Raw genomic sequence first — 14004 nt, 5'->3', positions numbered from 1 at the left:
GGAGGTATGGTGTTTCAATGATACATGTGTCCTAAGAGTCCAAAAGCCACACCAAAGCCGCGCTCCAGTCCTAAGGACTGGAGTGCAGCTTTGGTGCAGCTTCCAGACTCTTAGGGCACATGCATCATTGAAACACCATACCTCCAAAGTGACTTGAAGCAGCTTTATTTTGGCCTGTCTGTATAGGGTCAATGAGTTTAATGTGTACTGAACTGCAGCCCAAAATACTGATCATCCATAATAAATGGGCCTGGTCTATATTGTAATAAGACATTTAGTTTTGACTATGCCAACTCTAGGGATAGCCTATTCCTCACATACTTGAATATTCTGAAACTAAGTACTGTATACAATGAATTCAGTGTTTATTGTATTTTCATTGCAATTTATTCTATTCTTTAAAAAAAAAAAGACTGCCAAGACAAATGGCCTATAAAGATACACCCTTGATTTGGTATTTTTGAATTTACATGATTTTGGCTGCATCCACACTGCAGAAATAATCCAGTTTGACACTGCTTTATCTGCCATGGCTCGATGCTATGGAATATAGGGATTTGTACTTTGTTGTGGCATCAGAGCAGTCTGTCAGAGCTAAATGTCCCACAAAACTACAGTTCCCAGAATTCAATAGCACTGTGCCATAGCTGTTAAAGTGGTGTCCAAGTGGATTGTTTCTGCAGTGCAGATGAAGCCTAAGTATCTAAAAGATTAGCTGCCCAATGTATTAAAGATATTTTCAGTTCAACTTATATCACTAAAAGCTATCCCAAATAATATCTGTTGATCATGTATATTTCATTGTCCCTTAATAATCCAAACACTCTTTCTGATATTATCTTACAGCAGCACATTTTTTATTGTATAGCCCTTCCAGTACTTCAAGCTATACCTCAAATATCTTGATTTTTAGGCAGAGCTGGAAAATGAAGAGTCTGAAGAACATATCCTGAAGTCACACAAATCCCACAACAGGGTTGAAGCACTGAAATGTTGGTAGAGTTTGGAATTTGTGATACTGGGTACATTTATCTCAGTTCTACAAATCTAAACAAATTGGCTAGATGTTTTCCTTTTCTTCTTTGTTAGAAACTAATATTTGATAAATAGAAGATCTAAATGTCATTTTCTTCACAATAATAATTTTCTTCTTTCACATCATTAATACTAACCTAGAAAAAGTGGATGACATTTGCAGCTTTGGATATGGCAAGATCTTCATTCCATTCATGCACAATTTAAAAAAAAATGTCAAAGCCATTATTTTTTTTTTTGGTCTAACATAAATGTAGCAAATCAAGTTAGTGCTCCAGGGCTAGTATTTTCTTTATTAAAAATGCAGAAGTAGAAACATTTCAGTTATTTCATTGGAAAGTTGCTTCCATTCTCTGAGCATAAAGGGAATTATTCAGAGAATAGATGTCTATGTAGAACCACTTCTTTATTGTTGGGAAATATGTGGAGCACCAAATGAAAAGTCTGTGTCATGTTTTCTGCATGGCAAGGGGTTGGACTGGATGGACCTTGTGGTATCTTTCAACTCTCTGATTCTATGATATTAAGTTGGTTTCTTCAGATCAGGTTTGCCATGATAATCCTCTGAGGCTGAGAGAGTGTGATGTGCCCAAGGCCACCCAGTGGGTTTCATGGCTTGGTGGAGATTTGATCACTGGTCTCCAGAGTCATAGTCCAGCACGCAAACCACTATAACACCACACTGGCTCTTATTACAAGGCAGCCACATTTAAAATGATAAGTTCTTTACTCTTGATTTTTAGGCAGAGCTGGGAAAGGAAGAGTCTGAAGAACAAATCCAGAAGTCACACAAATCCCACAACAGATATGAGGCACTGAAATGTTGGTAGAGTTTGGGATTTATGATACAAAGGACATTTATTCTAATTCTACACATCTAAACAAATTGGTTAGATTTTTTTTCCTCTTCTTTGTTAGAAACTAATATGTGATAAGTGAAAGACCTAAATGTCATTTTCTTTATGATAACAATCATCTTCTTGTTTCATACAGTGGAGACAACAGGCAGATTTGAACCTTGGCACTAGCCAATGGGAGCAAGGCCAGGAAAAGGTGGGAACTGCTCCCAGAAGTGAATATTTAAGAGGGAGGAGCTGGTTTGGAAGGGGTTGGTGTTTAGTGTGCCCTGAGGGCTAAAGAGCTGTTCAGGCTAGGTTAGGCTGCTGTAAGGGACAATTAGAAAGGGTTTTAGGTACCCAAGAAAGAGACAAAGAGTGTCCTTAATTAAATTGCTGTAGTGTCCTGCATAGTGTTTGGTGACTAGTGGAGTCATAGGTAATCAGAAGGGTTATACTATACAAAAGTTTAATAAAGATTCTCTGAGAACATAGGCTCAGTACATAACTGGTGTTATGCAGCACACAAGGGACATCATGGTACCGCTGCAGGGTGTTAATGGCGCCTTGGCAGCAGCCGAGAAAAGAGCAGTATTTTGTGGCCTTTTTCTGGGCCCATCGTTGCTCTGACATACAGGCACCCAGCAACGATCCGCAGGAGAAAGGGCAGCGTCTTGCCACCCCTTTCTTCCTGTCTGTTTCCCCCCTTAGTCTGTAAGGGAACATATATAAAGCTATAAAGAAACAATTACAAAGACATGCTAAAGAAACTGTTAAACTGTGTAAGTAATAAAATATTTATACACCATATCCATTGTGAACACCATCCACTAAAAGAGATACTGTATTCAGCCTGACTTGCAAATAAATCTCTTACTTTGTTTCAGCAAACAGCTGTCTGAAGTGATTTCAGAAACACATTAAAAACGCTACCACCATTGAGAAAAGTCTTTTAGGTTTGGGACACATTAGATAGTGGGTGTGTTACTGTCAAAGGATAGTTGGTGCCAAGCTGGGGGGGAAATTGAAACCCAGAGGGCTGGCATCTAAAGAGACTATAGTGCAGGAGACACTTAAGAGAGTCCCGAGTTGGAGTTTCGCATTGAAGAATTGGTGGGATAGTGGCCGTCACCACTCACACCACTAATACTAATCTAGAAAAAGGGAAATAACACAAGTGCATGATATTTGTTGATTTGAATGGATATGGCAAGATCTTCATTTCATTTATGCACATCTTTTACTCAAGGGTGTACCCCAGTTTACCAGGGAGCAGTAGGGATAGGATCCATTTTATTTTATTTTATTTAAAAATGAAGACATTTAGTTATATGCACAGTTGTCCCTTACAGTAAAAACGCATGCCAGGCTCTAGTTAAGGAATCCACTTCTATTTCCCTCAAATTCCTCAGACACCAGAGGCACTCTGCAGTAATGAGTGTGGCCTACACATCTGTGTTCTTATAATGTTTTTACAGACTAGCCACTGGCTGATTTGTTTAAAATAAAAAGATTTTTTTAAATAACAAAAAAATAGCAAGAAAAGCAAAGGGTTGCTAACACATGGCATCAGCCACAAATGTCCACATATGCAAGATTGGTATCATGCCCATTTCATGCCCTACTATTAGGTCCCTATATCGCTGGGTGTTCTTTGGTGAGTGAGTGAGCAAGGTGCAGGTATTCAGTCTTAAAAGTCCAGAACTGACCCACACATCACAACACAGCAACCTCTGCAACAGCGTTTGGAAGTGACACATCAAAACTAATTATTTAACTGTAATGTATTATAATGATGTGTAACAAGGACATAAATAATGTCTTTTATGGAAAAAAATGTTATAAAAATAACTTTTTTACTCTAATAGGTGACATTTACTCAGTGTCCCTAAATGATGTATTTTGTAGTTATTATGTAGATGGGGGAATTTGAGGGTTTTTAAAAAAACATTACTTCAAATGTGGCATTCCTTAAGTAATGCCTAAAGAGTAACTGCTTCATTTAACAAGGAACACTAGAGTGTTAAAATTTTAAAATAATGTCACAAGCACTATGCTGACACTTCCACAAAGGAAGTTGGCAATCTTTGAGACCACTGACATTGCGCAAGGTCAGAAGACACTGGAGATCCCCTATTGCTTGGAGCTCACCCTACTGCAAGAACATCACCATATAGCCTCATGGCTGACAGACCAGTAACACACACCACAGGCCAGAGTATCAGGCCTGTGCCAAAGTTGGCCACCTTTGCCCACTCAGCAAAGGCAAACCTACCTGATCCTCACCTCTCAGCCTCCACTGTTACATTATGAAATCTGGTGGCAGTAAAGATTTGATCCCCTCTTCACTGATGGATGTATAGTGTTTGTAGCTTCTTATTTTCCAGTTACCTTTTCCCTAGCATCCAATGACATTAATTGGTAGCAAAGCAATATCACATATATTTGAAGTGAAACAGACTCATAATAATGACTATGCAGTCATTTCTAGAGCAACAAAAAGGGAGCAAGAAAGCTACCCACCACAAAAGCTTTTCCAAGGGGAGTAAAAAATGAATTAGAAATAATGTAATGAAATATTTATTGTGGGCTCTAATATGTGGGTTTTGCATTTTGCCACATGGGGTTTCTCTGGAAAGGAGAATTGACAGAGCCACAAGTGTTATTGTGTACTTATGAGGTCCTTGGTGAGTACTTTATGCAAAATATGTGATAACTTCATGATCCACAAGCAATTTCATTCTCTTTGTCAGTGTTGAATTTGATTGCAGTATATTCGTGAAATGGAATTGATAAGAAAGCAGGACAGACATTTTCCTGTTTCTGAAGCTCAGAACTGTGATACAATGGGAGGTCATAAGCTATGTAACAAATTACTTAAATACATCACATAGAATTAAAGTTACATTTCTGGGTCTTCTGACATATCTGAATAATTTTCCTTCCTTCAAGAAAGAATGTGATCAAGGAGGAAGCTATAAAATTATTCAAATGAGACATTCTACTCAGTTGGGATTTGGAGGAAAGGAATATGTCAATGTTCACGTTACATAGAATTTGTAGCAAGCCCAGCGCTAGTGATAGCCAAAGGACAGAAAATAGGCCTGAAGCCTCTTAGTACAATTTAGAGAAGCAAATACAGCTTAGCCTTGGGGCCTGGTTCTTTGAGGTAGCAAGTGACATTCTTTTCCCTGAGAACTTAAGGAGTACAGCTGCAATAGATAACACATTTCTGAGGAGGAGAATAAACAATAGATGAATTCTATGAAAAATAACAGGTTGTGAGTTCAATCCCAGGCAGGGGCTTCAGGGTTGACTCAACCTGGCATCCTTCCAAGGTCACTAAAATCAGTACCTATCTTGTTGATAGCAATTAGCTTATACATTGTAAATTCCTTGGGGAGTGCTTAAGTGCACTGATAAGCAGTATAGAAATGCACTTGCTATTGCTATTAATATCCATGCAGCACCATGGGCTTAGGCGATGTTTCTATGTAAAATGCAGTCTTCCAATCACAGTTTGTTCCGATGTCATAGAGATAATTGTAAAACTGTATAAGAATGCTTTTCTCTCCAATAATGGGAGGGCATGTGATTTGCTACTAAGCTCTGTATACTCAATTATTTATTTATTTATTTATTTATTTATTTATTTATTATTTTGTATTTATACCCTGCCCTTCAGCCCTAATCTTGCAAGATTTAATAAAGTGCCATAAAGAATCTCTTTTTCAGCATGTGATTTGGGACTCTGGCATGCTGGCATCCTCATTCTTAATGACCTGCCTCAGGTTTCAGGTAACACTAAAAAGTAAAGGTAAAAGTTTTCCCTTTGGCAAGATTGTCTAGTCATGTCCAGCTGTAGGGGAGGTGCTCATCTCTGTTACTAGGCTGAGGGAGCCAGCATTGTCAAGGATGACTATGGTCATGTGGCCAGCATGACTGAATGCTGAGGTGCATGGAATGCTGTTACCTTCCCACCAAAGTGGCACCTATTTATGTACTTGTACTTTTATATACTTTTGAACTGCTAGGTTGGCAGAAGCTAGGACTAGTCATGGGAGCTCACTCCGTCACAAGGCACTTGTGTCTTGAACTGCTGATCTGCTGACCTTGTGATTATCAGAGTAAGTATTTTAAACACTAAGTCACCTCATCCCAGGTGACACTCACACATGACATACTTGAGCAGATCTCCAGCAGACCCAAGTATCCACTGATACTGATGTCTGCCCCCACACCATTCATTCATTCATTCAATCACTCATTCATTCATTCATTCATTCATGTAAGTTCAATACTGAGCAGCATGCCAGACCTGTCTAGATGGATTTGTAGGTGCCATATTATTTTCCACAATGAAATACCTATCACATACACACTGCAGGCATTGCATCATAGAATATAACACCAATGTTGGCAAGTAAGTGCCAAGGACCCAGCACTCTAGGGAGCCAGGACATCAACCTGATAAGCCTGTTTCTCTTAAAAAAAAAAAAAAAGAGGGGGTGTAATTCTTTACTATCACACCGCCTCCATTCTTGCCATGATCATGTTAATGAAGGGAAGTGCATACATACTAGCTTGGGAGCACCCCATACCATGTGTACCCTCCCCATTAGCACAACCAGGCTTTGCTGGCCTCTCATGCTCTCTTCTGCCATATCCTTACCCTTCCCATGCCCTATCAAGCATGTCCTACATTATGTGTGTGTGTGCGGGGGGGTGTTAAATGCAGTTCCGGAGATATGCAAATGCAGTTTAACAAAAACAAAGTTTAAAAAACAAACAAAAAAGGCTCTTTTTGATTAGTGAAGGGGAGTGGAACAAGGAAGAGGAAGAGACGCTGATATAACATGACCATGGAACCCCAGAACTGACACAGTTCTCCAACATTTCAGGCAGAAGCTTCCCCTTGACACCACTTTCCCCTTGTAAATGCCAGAGATTGTGCCTAGGATTTTGAATGTGCAAAAATATGTGCTTTACCACTGAGTTGGGGTGCTTGTTCAGTGTGATATGTTCCCATTTAGGCAATCTGCACCATCTCCCAGGACACTTCATTCCATTCCCCATTTTCTAACCTGCAACCATCAGTCAGCATTTCTTTGGCTCCAAGCATGTTCAGACCTCACTGAAGTGTTTTGGTTTTCCTGCACTCCCTATCCCCACCCTTTAAAGATTCCTTGTACTTTTGCAGACCTCATAACTTCCCTAAACTGAGCAATGCTCCCTATTAAACACAATGAGATGAAATTGTGTGAGATGAAATCAGCAATACTGTGTGATCCATATGGGAAGAGCCCACCCATTATCTCAATGCCTAATTTTGTCACACATTGCTATGGGCAATAAGAACTGCATCATTCACCATAGAAACTGTGGCTGAGATCCCACAGGAAACTCATAATTATATGTTATAGCTATGCTCTATCTTCTACTCCAGCCCCTTAAAAGCAAAGCATCTGTATTGAATGAAAGAGTTCTGGAAAGATAGCAAGCTGGGCACTGAAGGATGATGCATCCAGTCCCCTCTCTCCAGTAATCATTGGTGCACTAAGGAGTTGTGACAGGATCCAACAGGGATACCTGTTTCTGCTAGTCATATCATGACTCATTACAGTAGGGAGCTTGGTGTATCATCCATCAGAATCTTGTTTGCAAGCATCCCAGAATTCATTTGCTCAATATGGTTTCCTGAATTTTAAAGTAGATTTTAGGGGCCTTTGCTGTTGTGGTAATGTTGCCATGCTTGTAAATGTGAAAACAAAATAGTTACAAAGTCATAAGTCTAGTTTAACTGCCTAACAGGTTGCCAGGTTATATTCTAATTATTGTTGGAAGAAGAGCTGTCTTGCCTGTATCTGAAAAATATAAGTATAGCCTCAGTGTCACCTTTTCCATGGCAACAGTGATACTGCCCATTAAGACTTATTTTTAATTCTCAGTCATGGTAGATGGAAGATTTAGAAGCAGTGCTTAACTCCACAGGTGAGGCAAGTGTACCTTGTGCACTGTTCAAAAACCCTTCACCCTGATGATGCTCCCACTGCTTATTTGATAGAGATGCAGTGGGAAAATTTCAGCTCATAGGCTATGGGTGGCCCATGAAACCTATCAAATCATGGCATAAGGTCTGAGGAGAGAGAAGCATCTCTTGCCATGGAGGGGGGGGGGGGGTAGAAGCCACAACAAAGGTAACAATGAGTCTCAATTGGAAAGAAACAGGCCACAACTTTATTAAGCAACAGAAACATAGGGTTGGCCCGCAAAGCATGAGGTCTGGATCTGTCATCCACCAATCCGCTACTGGTCGATGGACCCACTTGCTTGGTCACGGCCAAGCTTTGGGATGACAAACAGGGGTGTGACTGGTTAATTGGCCATTCGCTCCTGGTAACTGGTTGTTTGCTTGTGTTTTCACCCCTTGTCACTGGAGGACACTGACTTGATGCTGGCCCCGCAATGGTGACACCGGAACCTACTTAGCACCCTGGGTCCCCATTAGACTCCTAATCCAGGGCTATGCAGCCCTGGAAACCGTGCTCACCAGATCCAAGACCTATGCTACTACCCCTTTAAAAGTTGTGATAGTGTACCACCCTGTACCTTAGTGGGTGGGAGAGTGGGATAAGCAAGCTAGCAATGGCACCGGCCATGTGCGCCCAGGGCCTTTATAGGGCCATCAACCAATCAGGGAGCCGGGATGGAGCCAAGGTCCCACCCCCTCCTGGCTACCCCAATCGCCAGCTGCTCCTGCCCCAAGCGACTAGCCAATCAGTGACACTTCCACCCTGGCGCCTTCTGGGATGTGTAGTCCTGGTTCCAAGTGCCGCCTCCCCAAGTCCCTGCTGATCAATAAGGGGCCCACCAGCCTGGCTCCAAGCTGGTGGGCTTTCCCAGGCCCTGGAACGGCCTCCCCAGTAGCCTTCTCCCTCCCCCACGATAAACCAGCCGGTCCGGTAAGCTGGGCACCTCTCCTTCCTGAAATGTGTATATCCTCATTGCTCAGACCATAGCCTGCCACTCATGGGAGTGGCCAGAGTGCCAGAGTGAAAATAAAAGAGGTCTCCTATACCTTTACTGGTTGTGTAGAAGAGGGAATTTTATCAGATGCTGCTTGTTACCCAGTTGCATAGAAATCAAAACCTGCTAAACTGTCCTCTTCTGCACAACCATTAAAGGTGCAGGAGTTCTCCAGTTTTCATTTGGACAATTTTCTTTGCCAGTGTTACCCATCTAGTCAGCTGAGACCTCTCTTCCTCCTCTTCCTAGGCCTGGTGGAATCTCATTTCCACAGTCAGGCTGAAACAACGCTTCCATGTGGAAATACAAGGGGTGAGCAAAGCAGCTCTGTTGGGAGCCAACCCTGAAGCCATTTTGAGCATGTTTAAGTTGCAGACTGCTGGGGGGGAAGGGATGGTTTACATCTGGGAAAATAAAGTTCCCACCCTATCTGCACTAACCTCTGCTCACCTTGTTGGGAAGTGGCTCAATCATCGTGTATGTAATATATATAGGTTTACCTACTTTGCTACAGGTTTGCCTACGTTGGCAGGAGGTTTTCGACAGGTTTCCAGGAAGGAAATACGTACACCATTTGAACCAAAAACATGTCCCAATTCTGTAGCACCAAGTAAAGGCTGATGGAGGGGGAGTAGAAGTGCATCTATATGTGGAGTTCTCTACAGATCATTAGGTAAATATTTCCTTTCTTCATGGTTCTTTCATTTATTTCTCCTCCACATTTTAAAATAGCAAATCTTTGTGAAACTTCCCCCTCAGAACTTAGCATGATCATCACTTACAATAGCTATGCAATTTTCTTCTTGTTTAAAAGTTCTTTCTCAAGACCTCTACACTAATACTATATATTGCTAGATATATTCACAATACCTGTAAATAATCTAGACATTAGAGAGAAATTTGTAGATGTAGTGGCCTTAAAAGAAAGCACTGGGTAAATATAGCAATTAGCAATATGGCCATGGGTTGGTAAATACATGGTCTTTAAACCACTTTAGCTGCCCACACATCACTAACCCTTAAATTACAAGCAATAGGCATGTCATCTGTCGACCAATGTGGGTGATGACAACAAAGCAAACTTCATGCTTTTGGTGCCCATACTGGGATAAAGTCACACTTTGAAGTGTACTCTGATTAGTACAGCTAATTTACAAGCATTAGCATCTTATAAATCATGGAATTAGTTTTCTAAGTTAAAGGTCTTTTTTACTTTGGACATTTTGCTGCTGCTGCTTCATCTTCTTCTCCTCCTCCTCCTTCTTCTTTTTAAAAAAATACATTTAACAACCAATTAAAATTCTCTCTTTGTTCCTGCATATAGATGAACAGATGCTCATAGTATAAAGACTTAGCATCACCTGATGTTAATTCTTTATACTTTTTAATAAATTATACTTTATGCTATGTTAAAAATGAAAGACTTCAGAATGTATGGGTATGTTTTCAGTTGTTTTGGCAGTTGTTTCCTTTTTTGAAATATGCTTATACTTGATGCTGTTTCCTCCATTTTAAATTGTGTTTAATTTTTGATTCTCCTAAAAAAATCAGTGTATGTATAAATATTAATCTTCTCTGCCCTACTGATGCTGTATTGCCTGTTGGAACTTCAGTTACCTGACTGTGGAATTGTTTAAAATCACCTCTACCATATTCTGCTTCTTATCAGAATGAAACCCTTGGAAAGCTTTCTGCAATGCCTGATGGCCTAAAACCAGAAACCTGGTGGAGGGAATAGATCCTCTTCCACTACCCCTGAATGGATAACAGAATATTGATGAATGTTATCAGAGCCAAACTTATACCGTGGGTTGTAAAAAAAGACTACCTCACATCCAGGCAACTACATCTCTGTTTGAGATGGAAGCCTCCAAAATACATTATTTTCATTAATATGAAAGGTCGTAAGTTGGATTGTTTTTAGACAAAATGCTACTGTTGTAGAAATCTCTGCCAAAATATAGTATCTGCCACTGTCAGAGGAAGTAGTAAGAAGAGGCATGCATTAATGCAGAATTCGGACCAAGCAGGTTGGAAAGCTTCAGCCCAAATTAGCAGATGGAACAGAGCATAAGTGGAATGGAATGTAGATTAAATAAAACTATCAAGTACCATTCTTTTGTTGAATAATTTCATAGAATATATTTTAGCCTTATCATTTTAATAACGTAATGTAACTCCTGATTTTCTACCTCAGAAATGAGGGCCCTCAGAAGGAAGTAAGGTTCTGCTGTCTTAAGTGTACAGATTCTAGAGCTTGTCAAGATCACTTGTCCTAAATCAAAGAAAGCATCCTGACCATCAATTTTTTTGTTGAAGTGTCCACCCCATTACTTCTTTTGCAAATGAAGTGCTGTATCTGCAAATTCTCACACCTCAGTCAAGCAGGTGCCAAATTTCAGTGCTCGTAAATACTTAGACCAGCTATGGGGAAAAGCCGAAATTCTATGTGTTTAATAAACAGTACTGAGCTTTCATCATATCCCTGCTCCAGACCTGTATATGGCCTCTTCCTGTTGCCCACCTGTTACTCAAGTCAGCAGTTGACTGCAGGATGACAGTACTTTTGCAACTGTAGTTAGAGGCTGGGGGGGGGGGGGGGGGGATCAGCTTCAGCAGAGTCCCAGCATAATAAAGAGGTAGTATATGACTGCTTCCCTTCGCCCACATGTAACCAGGATCTTCACAATTAGAGGTACTTTGTTGTGATGGTGGATCACAGCCAACCATAAGAGCTATCCTCAGGTACTGGACATAAGCCTTTAGACTACTTCACTAAGGATGGAGCCTGATTTTCAGTTTTATCTTGCTTCTGCAATGATTTTTGCAGTCCTTTTGGATGCTATAAAGAGGAGTTGTGACTAATGGTTACCTTGGCATGATGCAAGCATTGTGTCTAGTGGTTGCCTTGTCTCTTGTTAGAAAGGTCTGACAAAAAGAACCTCTTTCTTTCAAATCTGAAGAGACACTTGCTTTCCCTTCTGTCATACCTTTCTATTGTTCCTCTATAACTAGCTGTGAAGAGTCCTGGAATGCAGAGGTAGTGGCTCTAATGGCATAAAATGTGCTAATGATCCAGGACATCTACAGGGATAACATTATGAATAACATGAAGCCTTCCTTCCCCCAATGTAGGTTTTGTGTCATCTTGCTTGCTCATAATTAGTAAAAGGCATCTGAATGACTCAGGTTAACAGTAACAAAAGGGGGCCAGTTCCTGAACATATCCTCGTATATATTGGCATTACTATACAAATACTGTGTTCAACTTTAATTAAAGCCATCCTGTTGCCTCCAGATAAAGGCGAAGTGAATTATTTATTTGCATTAGGCATAGCACTTTGTCTTTATATATATGGCTCCTATGTATAATACTCTCCAGCAAAATTTTTGGAAACCTTTCTTGACCTCCCAATTGCCTTGAAATAATGTGGACATCACCATTACTTAAAAGGATGACATTTGACCATGCAGTATTACATTTTTTTCTTCTTTTCATGTCAAACAGAATAATTTTCCATACCAAAAGGGTTTTTTAAGTATCTATTTTCTATCTTGCTATTCCATATAATAATAATAATAATAATAATAATAATAAATGAACTACAACCCAGAAACCAAATTGCTTCTAAAATAAACTACAGTGTGCAATCATCTTGGTCTCCTTCCATCTCTGAGAGTCTTCTAAATGTGTGTGATTTTTGAAGGCAAAGTAAGAATTTCCCCTGGCAAGTCATTTTGCAGTTTTAGGAAATCAGCAAGGAATATTTGCAAGCCTATGGAGTGATACTTCTAGCTCCATTTTCAATTATTTTCAAAAGTATATAACTGTAAAACACCACAGAACAATAGTTCAAGACAGGGATAAGTGGAATCCCATCTGATAACTTGATTTTGGGAAGTCAGACTATGGAACCATTATTAGGGATTGTGTTATACAAACTGCATATACCTAGGGTTTGCTCTTTGAAATACTACATATTGTAAATTGCATTTCTGTCTTAGATAGTGATTTTGGCTGCAATCCTGTTATCCTATTTAAATCTCACTGACTTCGACAGGATTTAAAGGGCACATGTATTTGTAGAACTGCAGCCTTTGTCACGATGAGGCCTCTTCTCTCTAACTATCTGATGAAGCCTCTTTCTTCCTTTTTCTTAAAGAATAATTCTTAGGCCTGGTTTAGACACTTACTGGATGGTTACAATCTTAGTAAATGGGTGGAGTAGGGTGTGTGCACTAGACACAATAATTGGTTTGGCTCCCAATTTGGGAAATGACAGGCCCAATTTGGTTGAGAAATTATTCAGAGTCTATAGAATTGAATTTGGGTCTTGGACCTTAGCTGATGCTATGACATCTAAAGGAAAATTACTTTGCTATATCCTGTTTTCCCATGCTGTTAGAATATCTATGGGGATGGGGAATGAAAAAGGGAAACACAGATATTTATAAATTATATTTTTGTGTTCAAAAGTTGTATAATACTTAATAAATGTTACCTTAATTTAGGAATGAATTAAAATCTTCACCTTCCCATTAAATCATCATGCTGTACAAGTTCAACTAGCTATGAAATCTTATTTTCTAACATTCTTTACTTTTCACCTCTTGTCATGTCTTTGGTAGATCTTAGAACTTTACTTTATAAAAGAAATTTGTTCTTGATACTCACTATAGTGTTTGAAGAAGTAATCCATCATAACTTTTTACAATGTTGCAAAGGTTGGTCATTGCTATACTCATTATATTGCTTATATAGAGCCCTGGTGGCACAGTGGTTAAATGCCTGTACTGCAGCCATTCACTCAAAACCACAAGGTTGCGAGTTCAAGACCAGCAAAAGGGCCCAAGCTCAACTCAGGCTTGCATCCTTCCGAGGTCGCTAAAATGAGTACCCAGACTGTTGGGGACTAATTAGCTTACTTGCTAATTAGCTTACTTGCTGTTCACCGCTATGATCTTTGGAATAGCGGTATATAAATAAAACAAATTATTAATTATTATTACTATTTCTCACTTTGAAGTAGCTAATCTCAGGAAGATAATAGATTGGCATAAAACTGGAAACATTTATGTTAAAATACTTCTAAAATGCCTCAAAACA

The sequence above is a fragment of the Sceloporus undulatus genome, chromosome 5 (assembly GCF_019175285.1).
Source record: "Sceloporus undulatus isolate JIND9_A2432 ecotype Alabama chromosome 5, SceUnd_v1.1, whole genome shotgun sequence".
Lineage (NCBI taxonomy): Eukaryota > Metazoa > Chordata > Lepidosauria > Squamata > Phrynosomatidae > Sceloporus > Sceloporus undulatus.
This window is presented reverse-complemented; position numbering follows the sequence as displayed.